Source organism: Choloepus didactylus, chromosome 10, assembly GCF_015220235.1.
Source record: "Choloepus didactylus isolate mChoDid1 chromosome 10, mChoDid1.pri, whole genome shotgun sequence".
NCBI lineage: Eukaryota > Metazoa > Chordata > Mammalia > Pilosa > Megalonychidae > Choloepus > Choloepus didactylus.
In genome coordinates, this window is record NC_051316.1 from 2,834,666 (window position 1) to 2,855,522 (window position 20,857).

General features: G+C 40.1%; 1 pseudogene; it reads right to left on the reverse strand.

Annotated features, from left to right (window-relative positions):
- Window positions 1-13,443: 13,443 nt before the first annotated feature.
- On the reverse strand, window positions 13,444-20,855 carry LOC119504898 (annotated as a pseudogene).
- Between the last annotated feature and the right edge of the window lie 2 nt (window positions 20,856-20,857).

A 20,857-nucleotide genomic window follows, 5' to 3' on the forward strand; every position in this document is an offset into this window, starting at 1 on the left:
CATAGCCATGCTGCAGTGTTGGGAAACCAAGGTATGGTGTTTGGAGATGGACTAGTTCTTTAAAAAAAAAAAAAACACAGGAGCAGCTGCAGTTACAATGGTGAGAACCCTGCAGTGAAACATGGCAGGAGCAGGCTGTGCCAAACTCTCAGTGTCTGGAATGGAGGATAGACAGTTGCTGATCCCCTCAGGGCCAGGGGGGGCATAGGGGAGAGCCAAAAGGAGAAAAAAACCACACTGATTGCAGCCAGTTCCCCAGTGGGCTGGAGACAATCCTGCCCAGGGCCAGTCCCACAGCCCAGAGCCATGCCAGGAAACCCAGTGTGAAAGGGAGTGTATCCCATGGCACCACACACATGCCACAATCTTGGCCATGGACAGTGGCCTTAGGTGCATACACAGCTAGTTGTCCCAAAGCTGGGAAGGTGGAGCTGTGTGAAAAGGGGGGCTGAGATGCCCCATTCAGCCATCTTTGCCTCAGGTTGAGAGCACCCCTGCATGGCCTGGCCACTCGGGGCTTCCCTTGAGAGATGGTGCACACTTGTGACATAGCACAGCCTTCCCTCAGCAGAGGTCCTGGAAGATTGCAGCTGAGAAGGGGGGCCCACTCGGAAAACACAGGGTTGCTACATCAATGCCAGGGACTTGTGGGTCAGTGGCAGAGAAAATCTGGGGCAAAACTGAAATGAAGGCTTTGACTCTTGCAGCAGCCTTGAATTTCTGGGAACATCTGGGAAGTTTGATTATTAAAGCTGCCATGCCTCCCTAACCACCCAGACACATGCCCCACAAGTTGTATTTTTTACAACTTGAAAGAACCCTATCAAGCAAAGCAAATGCCAAGAGGCCAAAAACAACAGAAAATCTTAAACCATATGATAAAACCAGATGATATGGAGAACCCAATCCCAAACACCCAAATCAAAATATCAGAAGAGACACAGTACTTGAGAAAATTAATCAAAGACTACAAAGAACAAGAGCATGGTACAGGATATAAAGGACAAAAAGAAGACCCTAGAAGAGCATAAAGAAGAAATTGCAAGAGTAAATAAAAAAATAGAAGATCTTATGGAAATAAAAGAAACTGTTGTCCAAATTAAAAAGACTCTGAATACTCATAATACAAGATTAGAGGAAGTTGAATAAAGATTCAGTGTCCTAGAGGACCACAAAACAGAAAATGAAAGAACAAAAGAAAGAATGGAGAAAAAAATTGAAAAAAATCAAAATGGATATCAGGGATATGATAGATAAAACAAAACATCTAAATTTGACTCATTGGTGTCCCAGAAGAGGAAGAGAAGGGTGAAGGTCTAGAAAGAGTATTCAAAGAAATTATTGGGGAAAACTTCCCAAGCCTTCTACACAATATAAATACACAAAGCATAAATGTCCAGTGAACTCCTAATACAATAAATCCAAATAAACCCACTCCAAGACATATTCTAATCAGACTGTCAAATACTAAAGAGAAGGAGCAAGTTCTGAAAGCAGCAAGAGAAAAGCAATTCACCACATACAAATGGAACAACATAAGACTAAGTAGAGACTACTCAGCGGCCACCATGGAGGCAAGAAGGCAGTGGCACGACATTTAAAATTATGAGAGAGAAAATTTTTCAACCAAGAATACTTTATACAGCAAAATTTTCCTTCAAATTTGAGGGACAGCTTAAATTTTTCACAGACAAATGCTGAGAGATTTTGCCAATAAAAGACCTGCCCTACTTCAGATACTAAAGGGAGCCCTACTGACAGAGAAACAAAAAAAGGAGCGAGAGATACAGAGAATTTTAACAGACATGTATACAACATTACATCCCAAATCACCAGGAAACATTTTTCTCTAGTGATCATGGATATTTCTCCAGAATAGACTATATGTTGGGACATAAAACAAGCCTCAATAAATTAAAAAAAAACAAAAACAAAAACAAGACATTGAATATATTCCAAGCACATTCTCTGACCACAATGGAATACAAATAGAAGTAAATAAGCTTTGATTTGTAGCTCCACTATTTACTTCCTACAGGATATAAAATACAAAAACTTTGATGACAAATCAGTGGTTTTGGACTCAATGTAATGTAAAATATGTAATTTTTGACAAGAACTATATAAAGGTGGGGGAATGGAGGAGTATAGGAACATAGTTTATGTGTCCTATTGAAGTTAAGTTAGTATCAAAGGAAAACAAGATTGTTATGGATTTAAGAGGTTAAATTTAAGCTCCACAGTAAACACAAAGAAATTATCAGATAATATGGGTTATGAGAAGTGGGGGAAGGGGCAATGGAGAGTTAAGAAATGAGTGTAGGGTTGCTGTTTGAGGTGAAGGGAAATTTCTAGTAATGGATGGTGTGAAGGTGATAGCATTACAACATTCTAAATGTGATTAATCCCACTAATAGAATGCTAGGGAGGGGGTGGAATGGGAAGATTTAGGTTATATATATGTTTCCACAATTAAAAAGAAGAGACAGTCTAAATAGATGACAATTGAATGCCAAGGATGATCCTGGATGGGATCTGAGGATGGAGGACAGGAGTCTCAAAGGGACACAGTGAGACATAAGGAAAAAAAAAGTAAATATAGAATGTAAGCTTTGTATCAATGTTGAATTTCTTGAACTTCTTAGCTGTGCTTAATGGGATTGCATAAAAGAATGTTCTTGTTCATGGGAATTGTACATGTGAATTATAGTGTTTTTTCAAGGATGTGTGCAGCTTGCTCTCATATGTTCAGAAGACAGAACAATAGATGATACATGATAAGGAGGGGGAGGGAAAGAAATAAATTGTGGTGTGACAGGATGTTAAATTTGGTGGATCGGGGTATTGGGGGATGGGGGACAGGGTATGCTGGAATTCTGTTTATGGGGTTTGTATTGTTTTTGCAACTGTTCCTATAGCTTTGTATTTATTTCAAAATAAAATTAAAAAAAATAAAAGGAGTGCTACATGCTGATAAGAAAAGCAGGAGAAAGAGGTTCAGAAGAAGAGTGTAGAAATGAAGATTATCAGGTAGGGTAAAAAGAGAGAGAGGAAAAAATAAGACATGACATATAAAATCCAAAAGACAAAATGATAGAAGAAAGTACTGCCCTTACAGTAATAACGCTAAATGCTAATGGATTAAACTCCCCGATAAAAAGACACCTACTAGCAGAATGGATTAAAAAACAGGACCCATCTATGCTGTCTACAAGAAACCCACCTTAGACACAAGGACAAAAATCGGCTGAAAGTGAAATGTTGATAAAAGATATTTCATCCAAACAGCAACCTGAAAAAGCTGGAGTAGCTATATTAATATCTGACAATGTAGACTTCAAAAGTAAAACAGTCAAAAGAGAACCTTGTCTATTAATAAAAGTGTCAAATCATCAAGAAAACATAGCACTATTAATAAAAGGGTCAACTCATCAAGAAAACATAGCAATCATAAACATTTATGCACCAAGTCAGGGTGCCTCCAAATTCATGGGGCAGACACTGGGAAGACTGAAAGGAGAAGTAGATAATTCCACAATAATGATCAAAGACTTCAATACACAGCTTCCATCAATGGATAGAACACCTAGACAGAGGATCAACAAGGAAACAGAGATGTTGAATTTTGTGATAAATGAACTAGACTTGACAGACATTTATAGAACACTAAAACCCATAACAGAAGGATACACATTCTACTCAAGGGCTCATGAATGTTTTCTAGGATAGACCACATGCTGGGTCACAAAGCAAGCCTCAACAAATCTAAAATATTGATATTATAAAAAACAAGATCATAACAGAATGAAGTTTGAAAAAAATAAGACAGAAGACTGAAAAATTCACAAATATATGGAGACTAAACACATTCTTAAAAAACAAGTGGGTAAAGGAAAAATTACAAGAGAAATTAGTAAATATGTCAAGGCAACTGACAATGAAAACACAACATATCAAAACTTATGGGATGCAGCAAAGACAGTAATGAAGGAGAAATTTATTGCCTTAAATGTCTATATTAAAAGAGAAGAGAGAAAAAAAATTGAGGAATTAACTGTCCACCTGGAAGAACTAGAGAAAGAACAGCAAGCTAACCCAAAGCAAACTGAAGGAAAGAAATAACAAAGATCAGAGCAGAAATAAATGAAACTGACATCAGGAAAACAATAGAGAGAATCAACAAAACTAGAAGCTGGTTCTTCATGAAAATCAATGAAATTGATGGACCCCTAGCTAGGCTAACAACAACAACAAAAAAGTGGATGCAAATAAATGCAATCAGAAATGGAGAAGGTAACATAACTAGTGACCATGCAGAAATAAGGAGATAATGAGAAGATACTATGAGCAACTATATGCTAATAAAATGGACAACTTACATGAAGTGGACAACTTCCTAGAAAGGCATAAACAACCAACATTGACCTGAGAAGAAACAGAGGACCTCAACAAACCAGTCACAAAGAGATTGAGTCAGTCATCAAAATCTCCCAAAAAAGAAAAGCCCAGGACCAGATGTCTTCACATGTGAATTTACCAAGCATACAACAAAGAATTAATTCCAATACTGCTCAAACTCTTCAGAAAAAATTGAAGAGAATGGAAAACTACCAAACAGATTCTATGAAGCCATCATCCTAATACCAAAATCAGACAAAGATACTACAAAAAAATAAAATTTTAGACCAATCTGTTTAATGAAAACAGATGCAAAAATCCTCAATAAAATATTCACAAATTCAATCCAGCAGGACAATAAAAGAATTATCCACCACAACCAAGTGGGGTTAATTCCAAGCATGCAAGTCTCATTCAACATAAGAAAATCAGTGAATACAATATACCACATCAATAAATCAGAACAAAAGAAACATGATCATTTCAATCAATGTGGAAAAGGCATTTGACAAAATTCAAAATCCTTTCTTGATGATAACACTTAAAAGGATAGGAATAGAAGGGATTTTTCTCAAGATGATAAAGGCAGTATATGAAAAACCCACAACTAACATCATACTCAATGGGGAGAGACAGAAAGCTTTCCCTCTAAGATTTGGAACAATACAGGGATGCCCACTGTCACCATTGTTATTCAACATTGTGCTGGAAGTTCTAGCTATAGCAATCAGACAAGAAAAAGAAATGAAAGACATCCAAATTGGAGAGGAAGAAGTAAAACTTTCACTGTTTGCAGATGACGTGATTCCATAGATAGAAAATCCAGAAAAATCTATAGCAAAGCTATTAGAGCTAATCAATGAATACAGCAAAGTGTCAGGCTACAAAATCAATATGAAAAAATCTGTAGTGTTCTTATACACAAGTAATGTGCAACAAGGGGAAGAAATTTAAAAAAAAAATCCATTTACAATAGCAACCAAAAGAATCAAGTATTAAGGAATAAACTTAACCAAGGACACAAGACACCTATAAAAAGAAAATTACAAGAAACTGCTAAAAGAAATTAAGGAGGACCTAAAAAATGGAAGAACATACTGTGTTCATGGGTTGGAAGACTAAATATAATTAAAATGTCAACTCAATCTAAACTGATTTATAGATGCAATGCAATACCAATTAAAATCTCAACAACTTACTTTGCAGGAATAGAAAAACCAATAAACAAATTTATTTGGCAAGACAAGGTGCCCTGAATAGCCAAAGGTATCTTGAGAAAAGGGAATGAAGGGGGAGGTCTCATGCTACCTGACTTTGAAGCATATTACAAAGCTACAGTGCTTAAAACAGCATGGTACTTGCAATAAGGACAGAAATACCAACATATGGAATTGAACTGAATGTTCAGAAATAGACTCTCACATCTACAATTGATCTTTGAAAAGGCAGTCAAGCCAAAGCAACTGGGAAAGAGCAGCCTCTTCAATAAATGGTGCTTAGCATTGGATATCCATTTCCAAAAGAATGAAAGAGGACTCCTACCTCACACCTTATACAAAAATTAACTCTAATTGCATCAAAGACCTAAACATAAGCACTAAGACCAGAAGACTCTTAGAAGAAAATGTAGGGCACTATCTTAAAGATCTTGTGATAGGAGGTGATTTCCTAGACCTTACACCTAAAGGGCAAGCAACCAAAGAACAAATAGACAAATGGGATCACCTCAAAATAAAACACTTTTGTACATAAAAGGGCTTTGTTAGAAAAGTAAAAAGGCAGCCTACACAGCAGGAGACAATATTTTGAAAGCACATATCAAACAAGGGTTTAATATCCCAAATATATAAAGCAATCCTACAAGTCAACAATGGAAAGACAAACGACCCAATTAAAATATGTGCAAAAGACATGGACAATTTTCCAAAGAGGAAATGCAAATGGCTTAAAAACATAGAAAGACTGCTCAATTTCACTGGCTATTAGGGAAATGCAAATCAAAACCACAATGAGATACCATCTCACAACTACCAGAATAGCCATTATCCAAAAAACAGAAAATGAGAAGTGCTGGAGAGGATGTGGAGAAAGAGGCACACTTTTTCATTGCTGGTGGGAATGTGCAATGGTGCAACACCTCTGGAAAACAGTGTGGAATTTCCTCAGGATGCTAAGTATAGATTTTCCATGTGACCCAGCTACTCAATTGCTAGATATATAGTCAAAGGAACTGAAAGCTAAGACACAAATGGACATATGTGAACTGATGTTTTTGCAGCATTTTTCACAATTGCCAAGAGATGGAAGCAGCCCAAATGTCTATCAACAGACAAGTGGATAAACAAACTGTGGTATATAAACATGATGGAATATTATGTAGCTGTAAGACAGAACAAAGACAAGGAACATATAATAACATATATGAACCTTGAGGATTATGTTGAGCGAAGTTAGCCAGAAACAAAGGACACATACTATATGGTTTCCCTAATATGAACTAACATTAGTGAGTAAACTTGGAGAGTTAAAAGCTGATAACACAGGCTACCAGGAGATAGAAAGTGGATAGAGATCAGGCATTTGATGCTGATGGACTACAGAAATGTTCAGCAGGATTGATGGTATAGATCCAGAAATAAATAGCATAATACTGTGTAATGGTAACACAATATCATAAGTACATGGAACAAAGATGTTTGTGAGTAAGGCTGAAAAAGGTGGGATAGGGGAATGTATGACAGATGTAAAGATAGATGGATGATGAAGCCTGGGACTATATAACTGGGCAAAAACTGGAGTGGCCAATGACTGTTGCTAAATGTACAAATATAAAAATATTCTCACAAGTGGGAGAACAAATGAATGTCAACCATGCAGAGGGTTGAAAAAGGGATAGTATTTGGGAAAAAAATATAATCAAGACAAACTGGAGTCTATGGTCAACAGTAATATTCCAATATGCTTCCATTAAATGTAACAAAGGCAATAAAACAAAGTTAAATGTGTATGAGAGAGGGGTATAAGGGAGAGATATGGGATTCTTGGTAGTGGTATTGTTTTTTGTCCTTACTATTACATTGTATGACATTTTAATTTTTCTTTTTATTATCCTTTTTATTATTCACGCACAAAAAACACTTTTTCATAATATGTTCAAGTGCTGACTGTGGTGATAAATATACAACTATGTGATGATGCTGTGAAGAACTGATTGTACATTTTGGATGACTATGTTATGTGAATATATCTCTACATAAGATTGCAAGAAAAAATATAAATAGGGGTAAAAGTGCTGGAGAAAACATGGAGAGAGGGATGTACCTATTTACTGTTGAGGAGGAGGAATGGTGTAACCTTTCTGGAGGTCTCTGTGGTGGCTCCACCAAAAGCTTAGTATGTGGGACAATAAGATACTACAACCTCATTATGGGGTATGTATTTGGAAGATCTGAGAGCAGAGACATGAATGGACACCTGCACACAGGTGTTTATGGAGGCAGTACTCATGATTTGCAATGGATAGAGGTGGCCTAAGGGTACACTGACTGAGGAACAGAATGGTGAACTGTGGTGTATACATACAATGGAATATTGAGCAACTATGAGTAGAAGTGAAGCTGTGAGACATGCAATGAGGTGAATGGATCCTGTAGACAGCATGTTGAGTGGCATATGCCAGAAAACAAGGGAAACACCATAATGCCTCAACAATATAGGCTAACTACAATGTGTAAATTCAGCTTGACAAGGAAATGATTATTGTAATGGTCCCTAGATTGCAAGCTCTTACAGCAGTCAAATCTAATCCTGAATTGTAATGGCTGTCTCCAAACTCTGAGATGTTGATCCCTTAATGTATAACCTGATTGGTCTCTGGAACACTGGGTATCTGTGTTTCACCTGAAACTCAGAGCTAGAGTTCAACAGATATGAATATCAGTATTAATGCATACAGCAACTGTTAAAAAAAACAAAGCTGAAATGGATCCCAGACTTCAGTTAGAGATATGAATAAAGCACATCTGGTTAAGACTAGAGCAAATTGGGCTAAAGGGCAAAGGTTGAAACTGACTCTGTTCACACTTCAACTTTCATGTGAGACCAAGGGAAGAGATGTTTATTTGGTGTACGATCTATATCTTCTAAACAATATAAATTCTACAATCAGTTTGTTCAAACACTACAATTACATGGAACTTTGAATAGCAAGTGAGGTATGTTAGGTCTGTATAGATAAGAATGAAATAGCAATACATCCTAAAGTAATTTGGGTGGAGAATAAAAATATATATTTGGGGTCCCCCAGAAGAGCTGTGTGAGAATGCAGAGGTGTTGGACTTCATCACCTGGATTGCTGCTGATATTCTCACAAATATTGGGGAATGATGGCTTGATGTGCTCAGCCCTCTGTCTTGGGGGTGGCCCCTATGAAGCTTGTTGCTGCAAGGAGAGGCTAAATCTGCTTATAATTGTGCCTTAGAGTCTGCCTCTGAGTGCCTCTTTGTTGCTCAGATGTGGCTGTCTCTAAGCCACCTTGGTGGGTGATCTTGCTGCCCTTCCCCCTACCTGGGACCTGATTCCCAGGGGTGTAAATCTCCCTTGCAATGCAGGAGATGACTCCTGGGGATGAATCTGGACCTGCCATCATGGGATTGAGAACATCTTCTTGACCAAAGGGGGGATGTGAAATGAAATGAAATAAAGCTTCAGTGGCTGAGAGATTTCAAACGGAGTGGAGAGAACACTCTGGTTGACATTCCCACGCATTATATAGATAACAATTTTTAGGTTTTAATATATTGGAATAGCTAGAAGCAAATGCCTGAAATTACTAAACTCCTACCCAGGAGCCTTGACTCTTGAAGATGATTGTATAACAATGTAGCTTACAAGGAGTGACAGCGTGATTGTGAAAACCTTGCAGATTGCACTCCCTTTATCCAGTGTATGGATGGATGAGTAGAAAATTGGGGACAAAGGCTAAATGAAAAATAGGGTGGGACGGTGGGGTCATTTGGGTGTTCTTTTCATTTTATTTTTTATTCTGGTTCTAATTATTTATGGTGAAAGGAAAATTCAAAAATAGGTTGGGGTGATGAATGCATAACTATAAGATGGTACTGTGAACAGTTGATTGTATACCATGGATGAATGTACTGTAAGTGAATATATCTCAATAAAACTGAATTTAAAAAAAAGGATTGAGAATAGGGAAGGGCTTACCCCAAGGAGAGAGAAGGAGATGGGGTGGGTTGGAGGTTCCAGCATATCTGTCACTCATGCCTCACTCTGCAGGGTTTTCTGTGTCCCAAGCAGCAAACTGAAGTAAACATCCCAAACAGGCAGATGCCCTTCTCTCCATAATGCAAAGGAGCATGGTCTTCCACATCCTGTCTCTCCCATCATCTTAACTGCATTACTGCTGATTAAAGGGTACCATGGAGCTTCACAAAGCCCCATCCCTGAATTCAATTAGCTTAGGAATATATGTTTGAATATGATTCAAGACCTGGGGTGCAACTGTGTCTGCTAAGAAAGCTCAGCAGATGGAACCATTCAGCTTCTCCTTCTTCTCTCCTTGAATGCCAGTATCAATGTGTCCCACCATAGCCTGTACACAAACAGCAGACACACACATATGAATGAGATGACCACATTTTGTTCTGAGAGGGCAGTGGAGGACACCTCATGTGGTGGGGGGTAAATCTCTCCCTGAGTTTTCTGGCTAGCCCATGATGGCATCAGTTTGATAGACCCTCATGGCTCCTGAAGGTCCCCATCCTGGTATTGGGATGTTGTGTACCACTTCTGATGCTGCCAGGGACCCTGAAGGGCCATAAGCTCTGAGATCCCAGGCAATGATCAGACCTACCACAAGCTCCACCTGTGTGCTGTGCTGGCATTCTGGAATCTGGTGGACATACAGAACCACCTAAGGGGCTTTGGAAAATGTGGAACCCTGAGCCATATCCCTGCCCAATTTGAGTCAGCAGAGTCTGCATGTTTAATAAGCAGAAGACAAAGGTAGTCAGCCAGGCCTTGGAAGACTTGGAAGTCATTTGTGAAGCACACCCATGCCTGATATCACCCTTCATATCTCTTACAAACATTATGGTAGGCCAGGTCCCTGCCTGCATGGACAATGGTGGAGCTTGATGAGGTGAAAGGATTTACCTAAGGTGATGAGGCCGTCAGCACTGAAGCTGGGGTCTGGACCCATGAAAGCTCTTTGGAGGGTGGCAGGGAAGAATTTGGGAGAAAACTGTCAGCACTGGGGCCAGGGAGAGTGAGCTATTGTAGAGGAGGATATGGGAGGAAATGGCAGAGGGGGAAGCATTTGTCTGCCTGAGGGCCAGGGATGGCTGGGGGGCAAGGGATCCCCACATGGACTCTGGAAAGACCAAGGGGTTGGGAGAGAGCCTTCCTGGCAGAGGAAGCATGCAGTGGGTGTGAAGCTGATTTGGTGGACAAATAAATGGGTGTTGGCATCTATAGCTACTCTGACTTCCCAGGCTGCTGTGAGGGTGACATGAAATTCATGTCCAATGCTTAGGATATAGTGAATGTTCAATAAATACCACCAGATATTACTACCATTTGCTAATAGGATTACAAAGGGCTATCTGACTTCTGGGCCCCAAAGTGCTGGGAAACTGCAGCTAAATATTGATGTCTGGGTGACCATGCCCTAAATTTATGACGGTCGATCACCCTATACTTTGACCACTTTTAAAAAAACAAGTTGGTCAGGACAACAATCTGAGTCCTCCTGTAGGATCCTCTCTGCTCCACCCTTGAGCCACCTACAAATGATCTGGCTCCTACTTCAGAGAAGATTGGGATACATCCAAGCTCCACCTCCATTCCAGGGCCCTGCACATGGTTACCTGCTGTAACCTCCTGGCTGGTCGACCCCAGCCACCTCAATGTCTGCAGTGTGTTCTAAAACTAGCAGTCACTATGGTCCTTTGTGACATCAAAAGCTCTTACCATGCCATGGCACAAAACTTGCTACTCCTGTCCCTTCCACACAGAGTAAAAGCCAGCACTGCACACTGTCCTTCCAGGCCCACAGTACCTGGCCATGTCTGACCCTTTTATCTTGTCATCTGTCTTCCCTGGCTTGCCCAGTCCAGACTCATGGTCCTGACTGATGTTACTCCAGTTTCCAGGTTCAGGCAGAACTGGGACATGGACTCTTCTCCAGGAACATGAATTGCCTCTCCCCTCTCCTGCTCCAAGTCTCTGCCCAAATGCCACTTTTGATTTGACCAATCTAATGACCCCTATTTAATGCTGCAGCCACCTCTATGCTTGGCCCCTTCCAAGGCACCCAGAACCTGCTGACAAAATGGACACTCTCTCATTGGCTTTCTCCATTGTTCACTATCCATCTCTCCTTGCTCAAGCATCACTTCCCCTCCTCCTTGTGAGTCCATTGATAAATCCATGGCACTTACAGCAGTGCCTGGCCCGAAGAATACATACCATTGACATTTGCTGGATGAGCAAAGGGAAAGGCAGAAGATGGTTAAAGTGACTACAGCTGAGACCAATGCAAGTTCTTCTTTCCAGCAGGGTGGTGAGTCTGCATTCTGACTTCAGGGTATACAGGACCAGGGCATGTCCCAGGAAGACACTGTAAAGGCAAGTCCTGATAGCAACTGTTTGCTGTCTTTTGTCTTGTTTCACTGAGTGTCACCAACAGGGGGCAATTCTGAGATTCAGGTATTCCAAAGATCTGGCATGCTAGTGCCTGGCAAGAGGGCCTGAGGTTCAGCAGATATGTGAGGGGCAGAGCACTGGAGAACCAGCTCTCAAGATCCATCATTGGGGACCTCGAGTTTGATTTGGCTGCTGTGGAGACTTACTGTATTTGTACTGGAGGAACAAGGAACACTCTCTCAACAGCCCCTCAAAGATGGACCTACCCAGGCCACCACCAACACTCCCCAGCACCTTATTTTGTACTCTGGGAACCTGACCAATCCAGGGATGGGCACTTGCCCAGGGGTGGCACACTCATTGGCTGTCCAGGGCCAATTCCCAGACCTGATGTAAAGGGCACTGCCAAGTGTGTATCAGAAGTTAAGAGGCCACTAGCAGAGAAGAGCAGGGACAGCAAAGCAAGAGACAGGGAGAGCAAGCTGTCCAGGGCCTTCTGGCTCTAAACCCCAGATCTCACTGTCCTATAATAGTCCACTCTCCCACATTCCACTTTTTAAAAGATGGCCATAATCTGTCACTATTATTTCTTCCTAAGGACAGGCTTTTCCTCATATATGCATCTCTCCATCCATCCATCCATTCTTCTACCCATCTATCCCTTCATCCATCTTCCCTCTCTTCCTTGCTTTTCCCATCCACACATCCCTCCTTCTAAGCATCTATTGATCCTTCTATCTACCCATATATCTCCCCTTTCTTCTTCACTTCCTGCAATCCATCCATCCATTTCTTCCTTCCTTCCTGCTTTATTTCCAACCATCTATCCACCTATCCATCCATCAACCTCAACACCAATTCCTTGATGACTTCATCCACCCATCTCACCATCCATCCCTCCATACTTCTATCATGCCACCCAAATGTTCACCCAGCTACTATTCAAAATATTTTCTTGGGAGCAGGACAGATTCAACTCTGGCCTCAGCCTTTTTGAAGAAGTGACCATCAACCATGAACATTGCCCAAGAGAGAGACAGGAAGGGCTATGTCCCTGAAGCAAGAGAGCTGGAAGGTGAGTCAGCATGGTAGAGAAATAACACGGAGATTGAGTGAAGGGGGTGTGGAGCTCATCCTCAGTTGGAACCTCTCAGGGAAGTTTCCAAAGCAGAGGCACACTGTGCTTTGTGTCTTAGTAAAGATCCCTGTAGGCTTAGGGTGGCAGATGGCCTGGGTGGAGGCCCCTATAGGGTGATGTCCATTAGGAAATGCAGTTGACCAAATGGCTTTGCTTGTCTTTTTTTAATATCAGGAGGAGTTTCATAAATAATTGCTTTATTGAAACAAAAAATATATACATACTATAAGGCCCTAAGAAAATTAAATATCTAAGTCAAAGCAAACAGGTGGCAATTCAACATCCAGGGCTGATAGAATGCTTGAAGGAGACTACAACAGAGTAGACTCCCACATCAGAGAGGTTATCTTCACAGGGGAGAATTGCCCCTGCTGTAGCAGATTTTCAAGTTCTCTTTTCTTATTGAGGATCATGAGATCCCTCCACTCAAGTTGTGCTCTTCAGGCAGGTAAATTCTCAAAATCTAGAGTATTGGAGGGAAATAATTTTTATTTTTCTGTATAAACCTGAGGTCAAAACTGAGCTTTTGCTTTAACAGTATTGTCAGTCAGCTTTTTGGCAAAGAAGATTGGCTGTTTCTGTTTGAGGGGTCCACTTGTCTTTACTGACTCTTCTGTAGCTCTGTTGACAGTTCCCATGGCTTTCTGAAATCTCTAGGTAAGGCTGGTGGAGCATCAAATATTTTGCCAACACACAGTTGTTAAAACCTGAAATCTCCCATCAAAGCCTTTGACCATTGCTTTGGCCCATTCTTAGGAACCACATGGGTGCAATGTTCTCTATTTTCCTTATCAACAAAGATCAGAGTAGCCATTCTGGATTACTCCAAGGTTCTGCCTGGCTTTTCTTGTCTTAAGACCAAGTTGGAGAAAACAGCTCAGATGGCCTGGACACAGCTGCACTGGTCGCTCAGAAACGGGCAGACTTGAGCACAGATCTTAACAGGGAGGCTAGCAGTGAGTGGCACAGGTAACAGGATACAGATTCTCCATATTTGGCAGCTGGATTTAAGCACTATCTCCATGGAAACTGATGGGCAGACAGGTAATAACATATTGAAAAATTTGACAAAAAATTTCCTTCCCCTCATTAATTTCTCTCAAACTTTCTTCTAGTAGAATGATGAGGGAAGTGCTGTTTGTGTCCAGGGCTGAGAGTGAGAAGTGTTCTTCAGGTGCTTGCCACCCAGGATAGGTTGTTCTCAAATCCACAATTTTGGTTAAATCTTCAGATAATGCAGAAAGGTAAAGCCCTTGTTCTGGTTTGCTGTAGCTGCCATTATGCAAGATATCAGAAATGGATTGGCTTTTATAAAGGGAATTTTTAGGTTACAAATTTACAGTTCTAAGGTCATAAGATTCTCCAAACTTAAGGCATCAACAAGAGGATACCTTCACTGATGAAAGGCTGATGGTATCAGGAATGCCTCTGTTAGCTTGGAAGACACATCGCTGTCATCAGCTGGTCTGTTGTTCCTGGGTTCTGGTTTTAAAATGGCTTTCTCCAAAATGTCTTTGAGCCTCTGTATCTCTTAATTACTCTCTCTCAGCTCCTGTGCATCTTTGCTTGTTCTCCCAGTGTGTTTCTAACTCTCTGGGGGTCCTCTATTAGCTTAACTAAAGGAAACTCAGTGCTTCATCTCTTAGACTGGAGTCTCCAAACATCCTTCTATCTGCAACTACCAGTGTCTCCAATTGTCTATGTCTGTGTTTGCCCTTAGCTTCTCTCCAACATGTCCCTCTTAAGAAACTCCAGTGAACTAATCAAGACTCCCCCAGAATGGGTGGGGTCACACCTCCATGAAAATGATCTAATCAAAAGTTCTCACCTACAGTTGGGTAGTCACATGTCCATGGAAACAACCTAATCAAAAATCCCACCCTAATCAAAAGACTAATTCTGCCCACACAATATTTCATTAAAGAGCATGATTTATGTGGGAGGCATAATTGATTCAAACCAGCACAGCCACTGCCCCAAATATGACTCCCCTCCCCCCACCAGTGGCCAATACAGACATTTGTGTCTTTGTTAAGGCTGCTATGACAAACAGCACACAACATTGGCTTAAACAACAGAGATTTATTGTTTAAGTCCAAAATCAAGGTCTCAACTTTCTCTAAATTCTGTGGTGTTCTGGTTATGACTCAACCTCTGCTTCCATCACATGGTCATCCATCTTTTTCTTTCTCCTGCTCACTCCTGCCTGGGAGTCCTGGTGCTTTGGGTCCACTGGAGGAGGATAGCTGCCAGGACCCATCCTGAATGGGTGGCAGGATGTGCAATGTCTTGAGCGCTGGCCATCTGATGCAGCCACCAGGGTCTGGAGGGCCTCTCTTTATAGGGCATTCAGTTCCTTGGCACTCTGTGACCCCCTCCACCTCCCCTGACCCTCACCTCTGCCTGTGGGAGACCAATAATGGCTGTGGTTCACCCACCAGTGCTTCCCAGGGGAGGGCAGAGAAACCCACACTACCCTCAGGTACAAAGTTACTTTTCTTCATCCGTAAGATGTGTTATGACACACTCATATTAGAGATTGTACAGGATTGACATGAGTTGGTGCAGACAGTGTGGGGGCCCTTTGCATCATCTCAGGTCCCCAGATTGCCTCTTGTGGGGCTAAAACCCCTGTGAGTATGCCTGGGGCTGCCATAACTGAGCACCACAAAACAGAAATTTGTGGTTTAACACATTTTTGGAGGTCAAAAGTCTGAAATTGAGTAATGGTGAACTGGTGACCAGACTTCAAGCAGCAGGCAGGTGGAAATGCTGGCTACACTCTGGGTGGCTGATGTGCACAAGATCCTTCTGTTTTCCAGGGACAGGGAGAGAAAGAAGCAATTCCTGCAGGAGCGTTGCAGGCAGCTGAGGGGATTTCAGGGACTGCCCAAGTGGCAGCCACAATAGCCACTGCATATCTACAACATGCTCGGTCTGGTGTTCCTCAAACTCCAGTTGGCCACCATCATGGGGGCAGATTTTGGTGTCTGGTGCAGCCCTGTGTATCTCTGGAGTTCAGAAATATGGAGTTATTCTTGGAGCCTGTGCTGGTTTCAATGTATTATGTCATCAAAAATGCCATGTCTTTGATGCAGTCTTCTGGGGGTGGATATATTAGTGTTGATGAAGTTGGAAGCTTTGGATTAGATTATTTCCAATTATATGTGACCCACCCAACTGTTAATGATAATTGATTACACAACTTCCATGGAGACGTGGCCATGCCCATGCAGTATATGCCTTGATTAGTTTGCTAGAGCCCTTTATAAGAGCTGCCTTCTGCTGCAGCCTACAGACATTTTAAAGACAGCTGTTGAAAGCTGATGCTGATATTTGGAGAACAGCACTTTGAAACACAACCTGGGAGCAACAGATGTCAGCCACATGCATTCCCAGCTAACAGAGATTTTTGGGATGTCATTGGCCATCCTTCACTGAAGGTACCCTATTGTTGATAACTTAGCTTGGACATGATTATGGCCTTAATACAGTAATTTTGTAACCAAATAAACCCACTTTATAAGAGCCAAACTATTTCTGGTATTTTGCATTCTGGCAGCATTGACAAATGAGAACAGAGCCCATGGTTGGGAAATGTCATGGGGCAAGACATGCCCAGAACTACCCAAACACACATCACCTCAGCCCCCTTAGAAATTTTCCCCTCATTGCCACTGCCTGAGCCACCCTCCTGGAGATAGATAATGCCAACACATTTTTAATGCATGGCATCAGCAAATGCCTGATCAGGATTGTGGGGATTTTCCATTCCCATTTCCCCAAATACCCCAGGACTTACAATCTTATTATTCTAAGATTTAATTTTGTTTACATTTTAAGTTGAAAGAACAATAAAAACTTTTAAAAGGGAAAATGTCTGCATCACCAGAAATGACTTCCAAGTAATCCGTTTATTTACCTATGTTTTGTTCATTATTGCTTTGTACATACTTGTTAACAGTATATAAGAATTATGACAGATTATCATTTCTTGTACATTTGTCAGTTAACATTTAAAGATATTCTGATTTAACCTAGTTATCATAACTGTGTTTATAGAGTTGTATGAAAAAATAGAAGTTGAAAATTAAAATTTTCAGCCAGTTTTTACCTCATAAATATGTGCATGTGCTAATCTGTTGACAAGAATTCTGATTTCCCTGCTTACAACTCATTACAAAAGTCTGCATTCAGCAGTTCCAGATCACCTCACAATCCTATATTTTATTTTTCATTAACATGTCAAAAGGAAAAACTCTGAATTCATGTCTGATTTTTTTTGTAAAGCATTCTTGATAGTTATTTTTCCCAGTCTGATATTCCTGGTGTGAACTGCTGCTGAACACTTTTTCACCTTGATTTTAGTGTTGACATTTCCTCAGTATGAGAAATTTAACATCAATGGGTAAATTAAAAACACCAAAGACTTTTCTTCATTCTACATATACACAGAATGTATTATACAATGTGAAACATCACAAGCATTCCACACACTGCTTTGTAAGTAAAGAATGTCTTACATTTTTTCATTGAGTAGCCACTCCATCAAATATTATATCTTGTTCTCCTAGAATATCCTCCTCCTAGTAAGGATATTTCTGTCCATTTTTATGGTTTAGGAGTTATTCCAACTGTGAGCTATACTTGCATACTGAAGGATGGAGCTAAGCTGAAATTTATTATATGTAATTATGACTTTGAATTCATCCTAAAATAGTATTTATTTATTTAAATAAATAAATGTTATTTATTTAATGTTATTTGTTAAATGTTAAATGTTATTTAAAGATAGATTGTAAATAAAAGCATTTACCCATTTATTACATTGAGAGAAATTTATTACACTCCTGTGTGAATTCTTTTATTTTAAATGTTAAAGCTGTGGCTGAAGACTCTTCCATAAGCTAAACATATTTATGAGTTCTCTGATGTCCAATAGCAGAATAATGCCTAAAGGTTTTCCTACTTAGATGGGAGAAATGTTTTCTCCCTAGTGTTAATTACCTTATGTCATCTAAGACTATAAGTGAAGCATTTCCCACATACGTGGCAGGTATACAGTTTCTTCTCACTGTGAGTTCTCTCATGTTGCCTAAGTTTTCCATGTAGATGGAAGGATTTCCCACATGGATGGCCAACTTATGGTTTCTCCCCAGTGTGAGTTTTCTCATTTTGCCTAAGTTTATCATGTACATAGAAGGATTTCCTGCATAGATGGTAGATGTGGTTGCTCTGCAGTGTGAATTCTTTCATGTCGCCTAAGGCTACCATGAAAACTGTAGGATTTCCCACATATATTGCAGACATTGGGTTTCTCCCCAGTGTGAATTCTTTCATGTTGCCTAAGGCTACCACAATAACTGAACGATTTCCCACACATACTGCACACATATGGTTTCTCCCCAGTGTGAATTCTTTCATGTTGCCTAAGGCTACCAGAATGATTGAAGGATTTCCCACACATACTACAGACATATGGTTTCTCCCCAGTGTGAATTCTTTCATGTTGCCTAAGGGTACCACAACAACTGAAGGATTTCCCACATGTATTGCAGACATTAGGTTTCTCCCCAGCATGAATTCTTTCATGCCGCCTAAGGTTACTCCAATAACTGAAGGATTTCCCACATATATTGCAGATATTGGGCTTCTCTCCAGTGTGAATTCTTTCATGTTGCCTAAGTGTACCACATTGACTGAAGGATTTCCCACACATGCTGCAGAGATATGGTTTCTCCCCATTGTGAATCCTTTCATGTTGTCTAAGGACGCCACTACCTCTGAAGGATTTCCCACATATATTGCAGACATTGGGTTTCTCCCCAGTGTGAATTCTTTCATGTTGCCTAAGTGTACTACAATGACTGAAGGATTTCCCACACATACTGCAGATATATGGTTTCTCCCCAGTGTGAATTCTTTCATGTCGCCTAAGGGTACCACAACAATTGAAGGATTTACCACACATATTGCAGACATATGGTTTCTCCCCAATGTGAGTTCTCTCATGTTGTCTGAGTGTAGAACTATCAGTGAAGTCTTTCCCACATACATGGCAGACATATGTTTTTACTTCAGTATGAGTTCTCTCACATTGTCTGAGGGTGGTACTATCCATGAAATCTTTCCCACATCTGTGGCAGACATATAGTTTCTCCACATTGTGAATTCTTTCATGCTGCCTAAGTTTAAAACTTTGACTGAAGGAATTTCCACATACATGGCAGACATATGGATCCTCCACAGTGTGAATTCCTTCATGTTCTCTGAGGGTAGAACTACCACTGAAGTCTTTCCCACATAGATGGTAGCCATGTGGCTTTTCTCCAGTGTGTATTTTCTCAAGTTGTCTAAGGCCAGAACTACTTCTGAGGACTTTTCCACATAGATAACAGTTATATGACTTACATCCAGTTAGAATTTTCTTATTTTGACCAATGAATGAATGATAATTGAGAACTCTTTGAAATTTGTTTACATTGGGATTCTTTCCCATGTCAGTCATTTTGGAGTGAGTCAAGTATTCTCCAAAATCATTACTTTCAAAGGGATCCTCTTCATTGTGAGAAATCTGCTGATATAAATGATGAGAGACTGTTAATAATGTGTCCACATATATTTATTAACATAGTTCTCTAGTCTAATCATCCAGAGAGTCTCCAGTTATCCTTCATTATAATAGTTCCATGTACATGGGGTACCACATTCTTGTATGTAAAGAATTTCTCTTTTGTATCATCTCAACTGCAGAGCTACATAATTAATTTTGAAAACTTCATTGTGTTTCAAAGAATAGGTATATGAACCATGTTTATGCAATTGTCCTTTTATAAGACTTCAGGTTATGGTTTTGAGCTCAGGTTAATTTTTGGCTTAATTGAAACTATCTGCAACTTTTTGATAGGAGAGTGAACAATACCATCTATAATTACTCAGGTGATTTTGATGATCTCCTAAATTATTCAATCCTATCTCTCTAATTGGGAGACAAATGCTCACAATTATGAAACTTACCTTTGCCTTGTTAGTATATGTGTCTGTGTTAGAGATATGCTGCATGGTTATCATTTTTTCTTTTCTATGGTCATTCTCCTGGCCTGTAACAATTTTAAAAGCATTTTAGAGAGGCATAAACAGAATGGAATATTTGAAAACCCTCAATTATCATGCGATTATTTTTCAAATACTGTCATTTAGATTGGATAACAATGTAAAATTAAGGTGTACTTTAGGAGGTAGAAACACTTTTCTGGGAATTGACAAAATATTTTCAGCATTAAAGTAAGGGAAAATAAGAAGATGGGATATTCAGTGGTAAAGAAAGGGAAAATCCTCAAACAAGAGGACCAGAACACAGGCCAGTATGGGAAAGTTTAACTCCTGTAAGTACACAAATATCCTTTCCCTAATTGAAAGACAATCACAGATGGATTCTTGAGTAGAAATTGATACATGTATGGAAAAATTACACATTTAAGAAGAATTTCCCTCAAATTCATAGCCTACATTTCAGAGAATATCATTCAGTTCAGGAAATCTTCTGTTGATACTTTTAAGGACTGCTCATTTAGTGACAATGCATCCCCTCATAATGAAGCACAGAGTCTTAGAACTCACCTGGATTCTGTACTTGGAGAAACCTTAATCCTTCCC